This window comes from Zalophus californianus, chromosome 7 (assembly GCF_009762305.2).
Source record: "Zalophus californianus isolate mZalCal1 chromosome 7, mZalCal1.pri.v2, whole genome shotgun sequence".
In the NCBI taxonomy this organism is placed as follows: Eukaryota; Metazoa; Chordata; class Mammalia; order Carnivora; family Otariidae; genus Zalophus; species Zalophus californianus.
Window position 1 is genome coordinate 142,441,393 of NC_045601.1, and position 15,350 is coordinate 142,456,742.

A 15,350-nucleotide genomic window follows, 5' to 3' on the forward strand; every position below is an offset into this window, starting at 1 on the left:
TGAATCGAAGAATTGCTAAGGCAATTGAGATCTCTATGGTTCGGAGCAAAACATCATTATGTACATCAAGGGGGATCCAATAGGGGTGTCGCCTCCTAACGCTTAGAAAAACCTAGTTGACCACTTACAAGAGGCACGTCTGCAACCATACACCTCACAGAACAAGTAGGATAGTGATGAAATTTGAATTAGCGAGAGTCAATGTTAGAACAGTAGTTGCTGACTCACACTGGTCCAAAAAAACATCCTCCACACATCTCATAGTTGGTTTTCTTTCCACATAGAGGGTTCACTCATTCAGTGACACCTGTCAGTTGTCACAGTTCCCGACTGTGTACCGGGCACTGGGGTAAGGGTTGAGTGCTCACTGGCGAATGAGTCAAGATCCCCGCCCTCAAGACGCGCACAGAATATAGTTCAGGGGTCAGTGACAAACAATAAGTAAAAAATAAAACAAACCAAAAAAATGCCTAATCACAAAGGATGAAAAGAGCTCCGAGGAAGATGAGGCAGTGGTGAGATAAGACAGTGGGGAGCGGCCGGAGCGTGCGGGTGACAGCAGGGAAGGACAAGCTGGCAGGCACCGTGCACGCCCCGCCAGCCAAGGAAGGGAGGCTCCATGTCAGCCTAGGGGCAGTCTCACCCGCACATTTCCACAGCGCTCACTCTGGCTGCTGCGTGGGGAGGAACTGCAGGAAGCAAGACTGGAGGCGAGGAGACCAAACGGGGGTCTGGTGAGTTAAACCCGCGTGAGAGACGGTGGTGGCTTTTCCGAGGGGCTGAATACGGGGAAGGAAAAAGTAGGTAGAGGCAAGACATCCTGGAGGTAGAAACTAGAACCTACTGGAAGAAGCACAGGGACAGCGAGGGAAAGACGGCTTGAGCAGGTGGGTGTGCAGTGGTGCTGCACACGGGACAGAGCAGGAAGATCTACCCCCACCGCAGAATCAAGGTTTTCGTTTTGGACGTTTCACTGGAGATGCCCGTGAGACCTCCAAGCAGCGGTGTCACCGCGTAGGCGAGCTGGAGCTCCTGGAAGGAGCCGGGGCTCGAGAGGCAAACTGGGGGCTGAGCGAGTGGGAAGCAAAGACAGGGGCTCAGGACCCAGCCTTGGGGTTGGACTACAGAGGAGAAATCATCCCACAGGAGACGGGACCGAAGCGGACAGACAAGGAATGGGTAAACCGAGAGAATGCAATGTTCCGGAAGCTAAGGGAGAGGGCCAACTGTTGGGAGCCAGAATAAGATGAGGACAGGAAAATGCCCGCTGAACCGGTCACCGAAGACACCACGGGAGAGCTCGACAAGAGCATCATGGGAGGGATTCCAGACATGGAACCCTGCTGAACTGAGTTCAAGGCTTGCAAAGGGGGGTAAAGAAGTGGAGAGGGATCTTTCTGCTTGGCGTAGGTAGTGTCTGTAGGAAACACAGAATAAATTTAGGAAAAGCTCCTTCCTCTCTGTACTTCCATCTGCTAAAGCCAGGACGTGTAGGAGGCATTTAGGGCGGGAGGAAAGAGAATTTCCAGCTTCCCTTGAAACACAGAAGCAGCTGGACTCAGGAAGCTAAGCAAGGGAGACCTTTGGGGTCACACCATTATATGTGTCACATATAAGGGGTCACAAATAAGGAGGGTGCTGAACCCAACCACGAAAGGACTCCATGGGACACCTGTTGACCAGAAGGAGCACAGAGGAGGTGGGTTGGGGAAAGGAGAGGGAAGAAGGAGCCCAAGGAAAGCAAACCACATCTGCACCAGGGCACGAGGCTGGATTATCCAAATACAACTGGTGAAAACTGGAAAATTTATGTGAAATTACTGTCCCACTTCTCTCTTTCCGAAGAGATTGCTTGAAGCATTTCAACCAACAGGAGAAACACGTGCCAAAATACTACCAAATTCAGAGCACTTTAAGAAAATCGAAACTCCTACATGTCCTTGAGACTAATTAAATACCATTCTCCCAATAAGAGGAGAGGCGATTTGGGGCAAAATTACATTACTGATAACATTAAATTAAGATCATAGTTTTTCAAAATTCTATGGAATTTCATATCCAGAGGCATAAATGTGCTGTATACGCCCTCTGACACCTCTCACATTTATAGAATAGAATATATAAATATTCTATTTACAGAATAATTCAGGAGTAGAAAAAAGTTATATCCTGTTATATACTGTTAACTAGAATCTACAGAGCGAAAACAACAGCGATTATCCAAATATAACTGTAACTTACAGCATCAACTCAATAAAACAGTATACATTGCTATCAAAAATGATGACAAACACTACGTAACGTTGAAAAATACAAGAGAAACGAGTGAAATACAATCAAAAATATAAAGTAGGTATAAAACATATGTAAGATATGTATAACATTTGTATAAGATGTATTCTGTGATTACAACTCTCTCTATGCACAGGAAGATAAATAAAAGCCAGACAGACATATATATGGAGAAAAAGTGGAAGAGAATTTACAAAAAATGAAACCCAATCGTTTCAATCACTTTAAATATTTTTTTACTTATTTTAAGCTAATATTTTGATAATTTTATTTATTTTTGTTTTCTTAAAGATTTTATTTATTTAGAGAGAGATCAAGCTCGTGAGCAGGGGAAGCAGCAGAGGGAGAGGGAGAAGCAGACTTCCTGCTGAGCAGAGCCCAGTGAGGGGCTCGATCCCAGGACCCTGAGATCATGACCTGAGCCGGAATCAAGAGTTGGATGCTGAACCACCTGAAGCACCCGGGAGCCCCTATTTTGATAATTTTTAAGCAATTTTAAAAAAATTAATTTTAGCAGCATGGTACTTGTGCATTAATAAACAAATAGACCCATGGCACAGGTGAGAAAGACAAAAGTAAATACACTGGCAATTTGGTATATGGGCAAACAGGCATCTCAAATCACTGGGGCAGAGACAGGCTTTCAATAAATGATCCTGAGACAACTGGGTAGCCCAGGTAACTTTGGAAAAAGGTAAAATTACATCTCTATTTCCCACCATAGACAAGACACCACCTTAGTCAAGTGGTCAAAACTAATTATCAGTAATGAGAAGGGGTATCAAACATCATCTACTCTACAGACAAAGACAAAACAAGAGGATTAGTTCTCCCTGATGAAAATATAAGTTTTCTCTCCCCAACTTTTTCTCAGAGGATTTACTTTAGAAACCTTGCAATTGCAGGTACTTTCTCCTGTCTCTGAAATGCATGCAACATCTCTCTGAAGATTAGATACCCTTTTGTCAATGTTAGGTCCCAAGAATGTCTTCTTCAAGGACCAAGGATGTAGATGAACATCAAGCAAGCTTGCACCACTATCTCCCAGTTTCAGTGGGTGGACAGGAGCCTAAGTTCGGTGGGCACTTCGCTCCAAGTTGCAAAACTGTGTGCTCTTATAAAAATAGGAGTAGTTGGTTTTATTCTGAATAAAGCCAATTAGCTAACACAGACTGGTCACCTCAATTACCAGGTGAATTCAGGATGAACTATGTGTGTTCTCAAGTCCTCTACTTGAGCAGTTTTTTGTTTGTTTGTTTTTGTTTTGTTTTGTTTTTAGTTTTTTATCTTCAAAATCTGTATGGTCAAGGGCATCTGCTTGGTTATATGAAAGAGTAAGATTTCCTTCGGTCTTTGCAATCTCTGCCCCATGATGCACATCATACTCTGGCTTACTGCTTAGTGAATAATAATAGTGCTTTCTTTCTCTACTACCTTTGTGGAGAGGATTTCTGGATTGAAAGAGGAGATTTTGTGTTTAATCTATTTCCCCAACAGTACCCTCTGACATGATGTACTGGGTGGTGCACAACCTCAACCTGATCACAAGAAAAACATCCGGAAAACCCAAATGGAAGGATGGTTTACAAAGTAACTGACCTTCCAAGTTGTCATGGTCATGAAAAACTGAGAAACAGTAGCAGGTTAGTAGAAACCAAGAGGACATGACAACTAAATGCAGCGTGAGATCCTGAATTGGATCTTGGGTCAGGAAAAAAAAAAATCAGTGTCAAAACTGACAAAATTTAGATAATATTTGTAAAAAGGGGACGGTATCGATTTTAATTTCTTGCTATCAATAACTATACCATGATTGTGTCAGATGCTAACAAAGGAAGCTGGATGCAGTAAAGCATCCAAAGGATTCTTTGCACTAGTTGGCAAATTTTGCCTAAAATTATTTCAAAATAAAAAGTTAAACAAGGGTGCCTGGGTGGCTCAGTCGTTAAGCGTCTGCCTTCGGCTCAGGTCATGATCCCGGGGTCCTGGGATCGAGCCCCGCATCGGGCTCCCTGCTCCGCGGGAAGCCTGCTTCTCCCTCTCCCACTCCCCCTGCCTGTGTTCCCTCTCTCGCTGTGTCTCTCTTTGTCAAATAAATAAACAAAATCTTAAAAAAAAAAAAAGTTAAACAAATGTGGCATTTAATACTCCATATTATTAATAAAAATCTAATACCTAGGAGGCCTCCCTCACCCTGTCTTCGCCTCCCGGGCCCTGTCTTCTCCCAATTATCAGCCACCACTCTGCATTTAAAATGTTAACAGAAAGAAAAAAAAATACTTCTGAGAAAATCAACAATAGACTCTCCATTTGTAACTAGACTCAGCCTAAGCACTTCTGTCTTGTGATTACATTCAGTTTTGGGGTTAGTTTCAAAGACACTGGATCCTCTATTACTTTGTTAAGTGAAGAGACAAGCTGAAAAGAGCGGAAAAGTCCTCAAGCTACATTTGACACTAAATTAGTTATTTCTTGCACTCCTAAATCAGAGAATGCACAGTTCTCTCCCCGAAGATCAGTCATGGGTTTTCGATATGCAAGAGGTGGTGTCTTTTTTCACACACCAGGTTTACTAGCTCAGAACAGTAAGAAACAATGGTTTGTTGTCAACCAGTAAACTAGCTTAAGTGGGAAAATAATCTGCATTCCCTTAGGGTACAACTAGGTCAAAAGAATCTCACCCCTATATCAAAACTGCACCATCGAGGAGGTCAAAGCCCATGATGTGCAAAAGAACGTTCAAGGTTCGGTGAGGAATTTTTTTTAATTAAAAGCATAAGAAAACCTCAAAAAGTAAGAGTTGGAGACTATCACTGGCCCAGCGACACTCCAGTTTATGTAATTCACCTACTGTGAGCTTCCTTCCTGCCTACGTGAATGAACTACATTCACCTAAGAACAGAAAATTAATGAGAATGCAACTGTTTTGAGGAAAACACAAGAAGAAATAAACTTTGTATTTGGCCCATTAAAGACCTAAGATGTGGGGAGGGGGGAAGTTTATGATACTTCGTGTCTCGTGAATAATTGTTAGCAAGAAAATCAAAGTCTGTTCCTTCTGTGTCCCCCATATTTTCATATTTCTCTTCCTTCTCAATCTGGATTGCTTGGGTGAGGGCAGCTCATCAAAAAGCTTTGGCGCTTTGGTATATAAAATATTTTGACTAAATCAAGGAACACAAGAGATAGAAGAGTTTTACATCAAATACAATTAAGTTCATCTTATTCCCAGTCTGCCTATTGCAGGGAAAGCCTTGAAACTCAGAGGTCCCTGGAGTGAACCTCACCCCATGGAACAGTCCAAAACCAGAATCTCCAGAGCTGCCTGGTTCAAATCAAACACCGTCTGGGAGGGAGGGGGGCGTCCCCTTCCTCCCATACTGCCTGCCCTTTTCAGATAAAGGCACTCGCAGGTCACCATCTTGAATTGCATGACAGTAAATAGGCAAATCAGGAGGTCTTCCTAGTGATAAGAAAAGCAGCATGGGATGTAGATTATTATGCTTTTAATACGCCCTATGGAGAAACCCTGAAAGTCTTGAAGCCTCAACCAACTAAGCGCCTTGGAAAACTAACTTAGACCTTCCCTCCTACCTGCAAAGACAGCGGATGTTTTGCCCTCCACGCTGAGAGACTAACTCCCCCGCGTGCATCGCACGGGAGGCCCATTTCTGCAAGGTTGTTTCGCAAAGAATGAATTAAAGACTTTAGTTATGTTAGCACCACGTCCTAGCCCAGGAGTTTTCGACAAATGTGTTCCGCAAAGTTGTCTGCAATTTGAAGCAGGTGGAGTGGATTTTTATTTTTTTAAAAAAAATAAATTACTGGAGAACATTTTTCTCACTGTCTCTCTCTCTTCGGCCCTCACACTCACCTCTCAGCCCATAATAGGGTATATTCCTTAGCATAACAGCAAGGTCTATTTTTAAGAAATAAGTGCATACCTGTGAGTACAAGACAAGTCACCTTTACCTCACCACGTCTGAGTTTTAAAGTAAGAGGACCAAAAACCGTTTTCAGTCACACAACCTCACCATTCTCATTACCATCTATTCACCCGCCATTACTTCAGACCTTCCTCTTCCACTCTCATGTTGAATCCTAGGCCAAAAACCGTGTAATTTTTCTTCAATATCATCATATGTGGGAATAGAGAATTAAAATTGTTCATTGGGTTTCACAGGAAGTTCCAAAACCAGGAAGGATGGAAGGAAGGAAGGAAAGGAGGAAGGAAGGAAGTGGGGAGGGAAGAGGGGAAGGAAGGGAGGGAGGGAGGAAGAAGAGGGGAGGGAGGGAGGAAGGAAGGAAGGAGGGAAGGAAGGGAGGAAGGAAGGGAGGAAGGAAGGAAGGGAGGGAGGAAGGGAGGAAAGAAGGAAAGGAGGAAGGAAGGAAGGAGGGAAGGGAGGAAAGAAGGAAAGGAGGAAGGAAGGAAGGAGGGAAGGAAGGGAGGAAGGAAGGAAGGAGGGAAGGGAGGAAAGAAGGAAAGGAGGAAGGAAGGAAGGGAGGGAGGGAGGAAGGAAGGAAGGAAGGAAGGAAAGGAGGAAGGAAGGAGGGAAGGAAGGGAGGAAGGAAGGAAGGAGGGAAGGGAGGAAAGAAGGAAAGGAGGAAGGAAGGAAGGAGGGAAGGAAGGGAGGGAGGAAGGAAGGAGGGAAGGGAGGGAAGAAGGAAAGGAGGAAGGAAGGAAGTGGGGAGGGAAGAGGGGAAGGAAGGAAGAAAGGAAGGAAGAAGAGGGGAGGGAGGGAGGAAGGAAGGAAGGAGGGAAGGAAGGGAGGGAGGAAGGGAGGAAGGAAGGGAGGAAGGAAGGAAGGAAAGAAGAAAGGAGGAAGGAAGGGAGGAAGGAAGGGAGGAAGGAAGGGAGGAAGGAAGGAAGGAGGAAGGAAGGGAGGAAGGAAGGGAGGAAGGAAGGAAGGGAGGAAGGAAGGAGGAAGGAAGGGAGGGAGGAAGGGAGGAAGGAAGGGAGGAAGGAAGGAAGGAAAGAAGAAAGGAGGAAGGAAGGGAGGAAGGAAGGGAGGAAGGAAGGGAGGAAGGAAGGAAGGAGGAAGGAAGGGAGGAAGGAAGGGAGGAAGGAAGGGAGGAAGGAAGGAAGGAGGAAGGAAGGGAGGAAGGAAGGGAGGAAGGAAGGAAGGGAGGAAGGAAGGAAGGGAGGAAAGAAAAAACAGAAAAAGGTAAGAAGGAAAGACAATTTCTACTCTGGTCAATTGAGGTAATTGAAGAAGCGTATGTACCCATACATAATTTGCAATTTTGTGAGTAAGCACATCTACACAAAGCTTCCAATTCTCCCTCTCGATGGAGAAAAGAAGGGATACAGATAATCACAACACTGGCTAATCCCAAAGTCATTTAAAATGAAAATTTTTTAAATCAGCATTTTGCCAATATATTTACTTCGCAACCCAAGCTATTGTGAAAGTAAATCTTCCTTTTTAGAACACATCAACCGGCAAAAGGACATCCCTTCGATGGCTCGCAAGACAGTAGAAAATCAGTCCAAATTTTAAAGTTTACTCTAGATGGGGCGCCTGGGTGGCTCAGTTGGTTAAGCGACTGCCTTCGGCTCAGGTCATGATCCTGGAGTCCCGGGATCGAGTCCCACATCGGGCTCCCTGCTCAGCGGGGAGTCTGCTTCTCCCTCTGACCCTCTTCCCTCTCGTGCTCTCTCTCATTCTCTCTCTCTCAAATAAATACATAAAATCTTTAAAAAAAAAAAAGTTTACTCTAGATGATCCATAAAATCAAACGTTGCATGAAGATTATTAAGAGCTGGCATCAAGAGGACAGAGGAAAGAAGTCATAGTTTATCTAACACGTGAAGGAAAAAAACAAACAAAAAAAACCACCATCGCTCATATCAAATAAAGCGAAGAATTTAAAAAAAGAAGAAGAAGAAGAAGAAGAAGAAGAAATCACGATGAGAATGTATGAAGAATTTCCACTTACATCCTCACTGAACCCATACCATCCTGCATTCTGGTTAGGACATTTGGGGACTGTTGTCTCCCCGGATGGACCGTTCGCCCTGTGAGCCCAGGGACTGCTTTACCCCTCGCTCTTTCCTCCAGTGCAGCCCAGGGGCTGACACGCCTCCAGCACCAGCAGCGGACATCTGGGGGCTTTCGGGGGGCCATGCCCAAGTCAGTCAGAGTTAAGGAAACTGAGGCCACAAGACAACCCAGCCCAGCACCTCTGACTCAATCCTGAGATCCTTCTACAGGACCCAAGCATTTTGTTTTTGTCTCTGCCGACTCTCTCTTTGTTGACCTCCTTACTTGAAACTCATCTCTGCTAATATCTTCGGGGTCTTTTTTTAACAACTGCCCGTGTGTAAGGGGTCTGAGTCCCACAGACAGAATTAGTTCTCACCACAGCAATCCACTTTGTCAGCGACCTGTTAACATTATAAACTTACAATAAAGAAATAGGGTGTTGCTAGTCAACAAGAGGAATATTCTCTACAGGATGTTTTTAAAGCCTAGTCTCTACACTAATGTATGCGTCTTTCCCCTTGCACGTATTAGTCTCGCTTAATATGTATCTAGCTTGATTGACATTCTCTTGCCCACCATCAGCTACTCTCCAACAGAGGGCTAAGATGGCAAGCACAAGAAAATGAGTTCTAGATTAATGTTGTCCCCTTTCAAGGAGGACAATATAGGCTACTTTCTGAGTAAAGTATAAATTCCCTGAAGATGGACAAAAACAGTCTGTGTGTCAAAAGATGTCTAATGCACTGTATTTGCTCCAGAACCACAGAGGAATACCTTCTCCATCTATACAGAAGCTTGACAAGTTCCTGCTCAGCTCACAGGGTAATTCTAAATCCCTTGCCTATTGGCACTTAGTTGCCAGCAACCGAAGATTTTCAAGTGGATTCCCCTGTGTAGATTTACCTTTACAGTTAGCAGATCTCCAGGTGATGAGGAGCTTAGAGTCCTGTAAAGCCCAAGGCAAGGGATATTAACCTGGCTGTTCTTTGGACATCCAAATATGCAATGCTTGTGAATCCAACTAACTGAGGCCACAACTTATATCTGAACATCTCTGGGCAAAGGGGAGTTTGTATACTTAGAATGTTCCAGGAACTGAGAACCCCTGCTTTGGGGCCTGGTTATAGCCCGGGGGGCAGGGGGGCATTTCCATCACATGAGGCCCATGGCCTCTCATAGCCCAAGGGTCTGTTGCCCAAACTGATACCCACCGCAGTTGTGAAAGTTTATGCTTCTGTGTCCTTGCTCATGGGATTCTTACCTCATCTTCAATATGACTATTGAACTGCTGATTTTTTAAGACCCAGACCCTGCCTGAAGTGTCCTCTCTCTGATCCTCTTGCCATGGCAATATTAATTACATTCCCGTCGGAATGCTCGTGAACTTTGGGCTTAACTGTGGTGTGTGACTATCACTTGGATGCGTATCTATCATTCTTGCTTAAAAAAGGCTAATCCCTGGACAATGGGGGCTGCCTGTTTTTCATTTTCCATCCTGTTCAGCATCTGGCACATGGCAGACCTCTACTTAATGTTTCTTGATAACTACAGTGCCAAGACAACACTTCTTTCTGCTTTCCATTGAGGAAACTATACTTTAGGTCTCAACATCAGGACTGGAACTCAGGCCTCTTTGGCTCCAAAATTCACGTTCTTTCCTCCAGGCCATGCCATCTCTCCACGATCATGCTAACCTGAGACATTCAAATAAAAACAGATGGCCATTCCCTTACTGATGGAAGGATATAAGTTAAGACCTGGAGCCATCATCCAGGGTAGATAAGCTTTGTCACCCAGAACATACGTAGATAATGGAGTAAGCCAGGAGACATACAAAATAAAACAGTAACACGCTGTTACTCCCTTGGCACAAAGACGCATTTCTTGGAAACGCCTTCACCAAGTTTGTTTGTGTGTTGGTTTTCCTGAGCATAAAGTATCATATTGGGAAGAAAAAAACAAGTTCCGTTAGATTTTTCATCAACTTGGGTTTCTGGAAACATTCCTTGGGAAGAATCCCACTGCATTTCTGCTTCATTTCAACTCCTCACTTTCGCCCTGCAATCACACGATTATAAAGGTACGGAAGGGGGTGCCTGGGTAGCTCAGTCGTTAAGTGTCTGCCTTCGGCTCAGGTCATGGTCCCAGGGTCCTGGGATCGAGCCCCACATAGGGCTCCCTGCTCCGCGGGAAGCCTGCTTCTCCCTCTCCCACTCCCCCTGCTTGTGTTCCCTCTCTTGCTGTGTCTCTCTCTGTCAAATAAATAAATCTTTAAAAAAAAAATTTTAAAAAAAGGTAAGGAAGAATGGTGACTGCTCGGAACCACAGACACACTGGACGGAGACGGACAGCTTGGGCAGCACTCCACGTCAGTCACCTCAATTCCAAACAGAATGGGAAATTGAGGAGGAATGCCTGCCATCACCCCCAAACTGTAAACAAGCCATTTCCATGATTCGTCTGGGTTTTACAAGAGGTCTAGCTTACCTGGCGCTTTAATTACATTCAGGACAAATAGTTCAATGAACCACTGAGATGACACAAAATCAGGCCCCCCACCCCCGAAACAGTGAGGGGAGTTTGTATACTTAAAATGCTCCAGTTCCCTGCACCATCCGCTCTTCCACCAGCACGTATACTCCTCCTGCCAAAATGAAGATATGAATGAAAAACATGGAGAGGGGTTGTTTGTGTTCAAGTTTCCACACTGTGTTCCTTTCCATTTGATTGTAGTGCTTACATACTACAAAACGCTGAAGGAAAAAAAAAAAAAAAACCACATTTATTTAAAGAAAGCAATATCCTTTCTTGGATACAGAGAAAAAAGAGCTACATGAACCTCCAAATGAAAAAGGATGGTCCCTCATCCACTGTCAGTCCCAACTAACGTCTTTAGCAAACACATTACCAGGGATTGTGGAATTATTTAACGGTTTTTTAAAAAGTTCCACTGCACAATGTTTAGAATTACTGTACCCCAATTAGCAATAACCATGAAGGAGAAGCCAGTCTTGTTTGCAAGGAACGTCTAGTCAATCCCCGGCTGATCCCTCCCGGTATTGCTTTCATTATGAGCACTCAGAAGAATAACTGTTTGGCTGACTTGTTGTTGCAATTAGGTTTCCAGGTTACCAACTACCAAACAACCCCAGGCTGAATGTAACTTCTAGACATGCTTTTCCAAAGACTCCAAAACCTGCCCTATGCATCAGAAGATAAACTGCAATCTTCACACCCACAGGGAATAGCGTAATAAATCCAAGTAAAGGGTCACCCTGTAGAAACAGTATTGGTTGGGCAATCTTGCACCGAAAAGTCATCCTGCCTGGCTTCGAAGGAGGAGCGATTCAGCCTTCCTAAACTATCTGAAAACTTGGCCTTTTAAAATGGGCCACCATGAAGAACGCTTAAGAATTTTGATCCTTGTAAATTTCCTTTGCTGGTTATGTAATCAGGCTACCTTCCTGATTTGAGACTGAGCCATCTCTTCCTAGATTACTGGGTACAGATAGGATCCCACAATTCCAGAGGAACAGAGAATTTGGAAGGAAAGAGAGCCCAGGCACCGGGGCACCGGGAAACAGGACCCACGAGGAAGGGTTTTAAACGGACATCATTCGGTCTGAATAAGAGAAGGCTAGGCTGTGGTTGAATCTGATTGTTCTACACTGTGATGAACTGGTCCCCAGCACAGAGGTGCCCGGCTGAGTTCCCAAAAAGCTTAAATTGCCGTTCTCCAAACTAGGTATTCTCATCATTAGAATGAATCACAGTGGAAAGCAGCTGGAGCGTTTTCTCTACTCCACAAGTACAATACCTGGGGAGAAAAGGAATATTGAAATAAAAGGCTCTTCCTGTGTTCTTTCCAGATCCATGCTGACACCTGTCAGCGCCCCCTCCTGTGTCCCCAGCTCTCCAAATGCCCTCCCATCTTTTACTCAAGCCACCGCTGTAATCTCACCCAGGCTATAAGGTCTTTCCCACCGAAGTGAAGACGGGAAGGGGCTCCCGTCTGGGGACGTGTCATTTCCATTGGTTTCCCCTCAGCCTTGTAAGGTGCTCCCAGCCTTTTCGAAATCCAAGTCTTAACTATCTCAGTGTGGTTTCAAGGGGCTTACATTACAAGCTCCTAAGGACTGTCCCGCTCTCTCCCTCGATAAGCAACCCAGCCCAGGGGCACGAGGACCGTGAAAGGAAGCAGCAGGCTTGCCCTCACGTCCTGCAGATGATTTGATAGAAATGGCTTTATTTTGTAATTCCATGTAAAGTCCCTATTAATTTCTTTAAGTGACAACTGACACGTATCAGCTTCTGAAAAAAGAAAATGCATCTCCTATCAATTAGGAAAAAGAAAAATCCTTGTGCGGTTTACATGACAAATGAAACAGACACATTCTTGCTTGAAGTTGCACTTCTAATAAATAATTTATAGGACGTTCTAAATCACCTACACCACTTATCCTATTTGCAGGAAACAGGGAACTACTTTTGTCATATTACTAGTGAAGTTTCCTTCTACAATGTCTTCTAGTTGGGAAAATTTTTTATGTCGTATTCTTCAGGATGCTAAAAAAAAGAGAGGGAGAGAGAAAGTCAGTAGAACAAGGAAAAGAGTCCATTGAGAATACAACTAAAATAAAGCCAGGCAAGATCCCGTGGTGAATGGTAACTTGGTCAAGAGTATGAAGGCTATTGAAAGAAAAGTGTGCCCCTTTTCCGGATTCACGTCCCAACCATAGTCTTCTTTATGTATCTTCTCTTTCCTATCATCATTAAAGCAAAGTGTAATAAATAAATAAGACCCTTGGCCCTCTCAGTGCCCTTTCAAAACCAAAAAAGACACAGTTAGTGCCTCTCGACTGTGAGCTCTGCAGCACCGTGTCCTGGTCACCAGTTTCTTCCTCTGCAAAATGGAAAAGTAACAATCCCCACTGCATGCGATTGTTGTGAGGACTGAGTTAGATGATCTCCGTGAGGGGCCTGGAACACTTACTAAGCACACAGTAAAGAAACTTCCTCTCTCTCCCCCTCAACCCCTCCGTCTGTCTCTTGCTCTCTCCCCACGGTGGGCTCTGGTTTTATACAACTCCCAACATTTGGGTCGGCTCCATGTCCACACGGTTAAGACTACAAGTACTTCTGATTGTCACTGTTATTAAGGAAAAAGGAGGGGGGGGCATCTGAGTGGCTCAGTTGGTTAAGTGTCTGCCTCTTGATTTCCACTCAGGTCGCGATCTCAGGGTCATGGAATCAAGCCCCGCATAAGGCTCCGTGCTCAGCGTGGAGTCTGCTTGTCCCTTTCCTTCCCCCTCCCCTCACTCTCTCTCTCTAAAAAGGAATAAATAAAATCTTAAAAAAAACAAAAAACAAAAACATTCTCCCTGTCTCCATGAAGGGGAGTCTATCTGCCCACTGATGATAGAACCGTCTATCCAGTTGCCAGGGCCAGAAATCCGAGAATCACTCACTAATCTTCTCTTCATCACTCCCACACCCAACGAATCACGAAGTCCTGCCTCTCAAATCTGGTCCCTCTACCCTCTCCTCAGCCTCCCCCATCATGAGCACCACGTTCCTGTCCACTGGGTGGTCTCCCGGCCTCCCGCCCAGCTGGGGCAGCAAAAGCCATCTTGTCAACTCCCTGCTGAACCCCTTCTATAACGTCCGATGGTTTTAGGAGAAAGTCAAAGCTCCTTTGAAAACCCTTTATCGCTGGGTCCCCCTCTACCTCCCGAGTCTCGTCTCTCACAGAGAGACTCCCCTCTCTGGCACCCCAGTGCCTTCCTGTTCTTCAGCCAAACGGAATTGGTGTGAGTTTCTGAGCGTGCCCCACGTTCCCCCATCTGCTGGGACCTCCTCCTCCCCTGTTGGCCTGGCTGACACCCGCTCATCCCTTTAGAGCTCCACTGAAAGGCCATTTCTTCCAGGAAATGTTTCAGGAGTCCCCTGGCTCTGGCCACTGCCCCTCTAAGACCCCGCGCCTCCTGGGCTGTGTGCTCTGTTAAGACGGCTTGCTTGCCTCCACCAGACAATAAGCTCCATGAAGGCTCTGACTTTGTCTGGCTTCCCTGCCGTTGTAGACCCAACTTAGCATGATGCCTGGCACATAAATAGGGGCTCAATACTTTTTTTTTTTTGATGAAAATTTTGTGGTATTAATTTTTTTACTACCAAAAAGAGCCATAAAATTTGTGTTACTCCCTAAAGCTCCCGACTTTCTCCTCCACGAAAGAAGGCCTAAAATAATAGCAGAGACACAGAGCAATTCATCTCCAGACTCCCCTTTCCCAAGCCCTGCAAACACAGACCATCTGCCGTGAGTACGAGAAGACTACCATTATGATTTTATGATTCTGCCCCTATACTCAGAGTAGTCACAGGGTGTCCGGGACACACAAGCTAAACGAGCACTGCTACCAGATTAGATGTACACATCTAGCCAAGGTTGTGTACGAATGAATACATTTATAGTAAGCAGGGGACATGTCCCGTTGACACCAAATCTGATGCACACAACTCTACTAACTTGATACCAGAAGGTAGAGCAAAAGCAACTCCCAAACAGATGGAGAATTATAATTTGAATATGGTCATATGGAAACAAGTGAATTAGGGAGGTAGGGGAGGTGAAGAGCATTTAGAAATAAATTACAGTCACTGAGTTAAAATGCTGCAAGTTCCCAAGGACAAATTACATCCCCTTTACTTCATTATATCCAGACCCGTGCATATGTGATTAGGTAGATTAATGGGTGAGAAGAGCCGAAGTTAATCAATATTATTGATAAAATAATTGAAACAGGAATAACACAAGTGAACAGCAATCTGACCAAGAGAAGCACTGCCTCACAGAAAGGTAATTTAATTCAATTTCCATATCCTCTTTGACTAAATTAAGTACCAGCCAATTGAACATTCATGAGAAACAAGCTATCCATTTGCAAAAACCATACTAAAAGAGTCTCTATGCTATAGTAATATATATATAAATATAGTAAAACATAAGACATATATATAACTTAAAATTGAGCTTTCCGATCACTTTTTTAATGCAGTTTTCAAAAGCAGGGG

General features: G+C 44.5%; 1 protein-coding gene across 5 annotated transcripts in view; it reads right to left on the reverse strand.

Annotated features, from left to right (window-relative positions):
- Positions 1 to 15,350, reverse strand: part of DCDC2 (doublecortin domain containing 2) — a 153,863-nt gene that overhangs the window by 123,982 nt on the left and 14,531 nt on the right. Inside the window, exon 1 of one of the 5 annotated variants that reach the window (XM_027603637.2) lies at positions 10,868 to 10,886. The exons of the other annotated variants lie outside the window; for them this stretch is intronic. The gene's annotated coding sequence lies outside the window, so the exon portion shown is untranslated. Of the gene's footprint in view, positions 1 to 10,867; positions 10,887 to 15,350 lie in introns of those variants that run through there. 5 annotated transcript variants of the gene reach the window in all.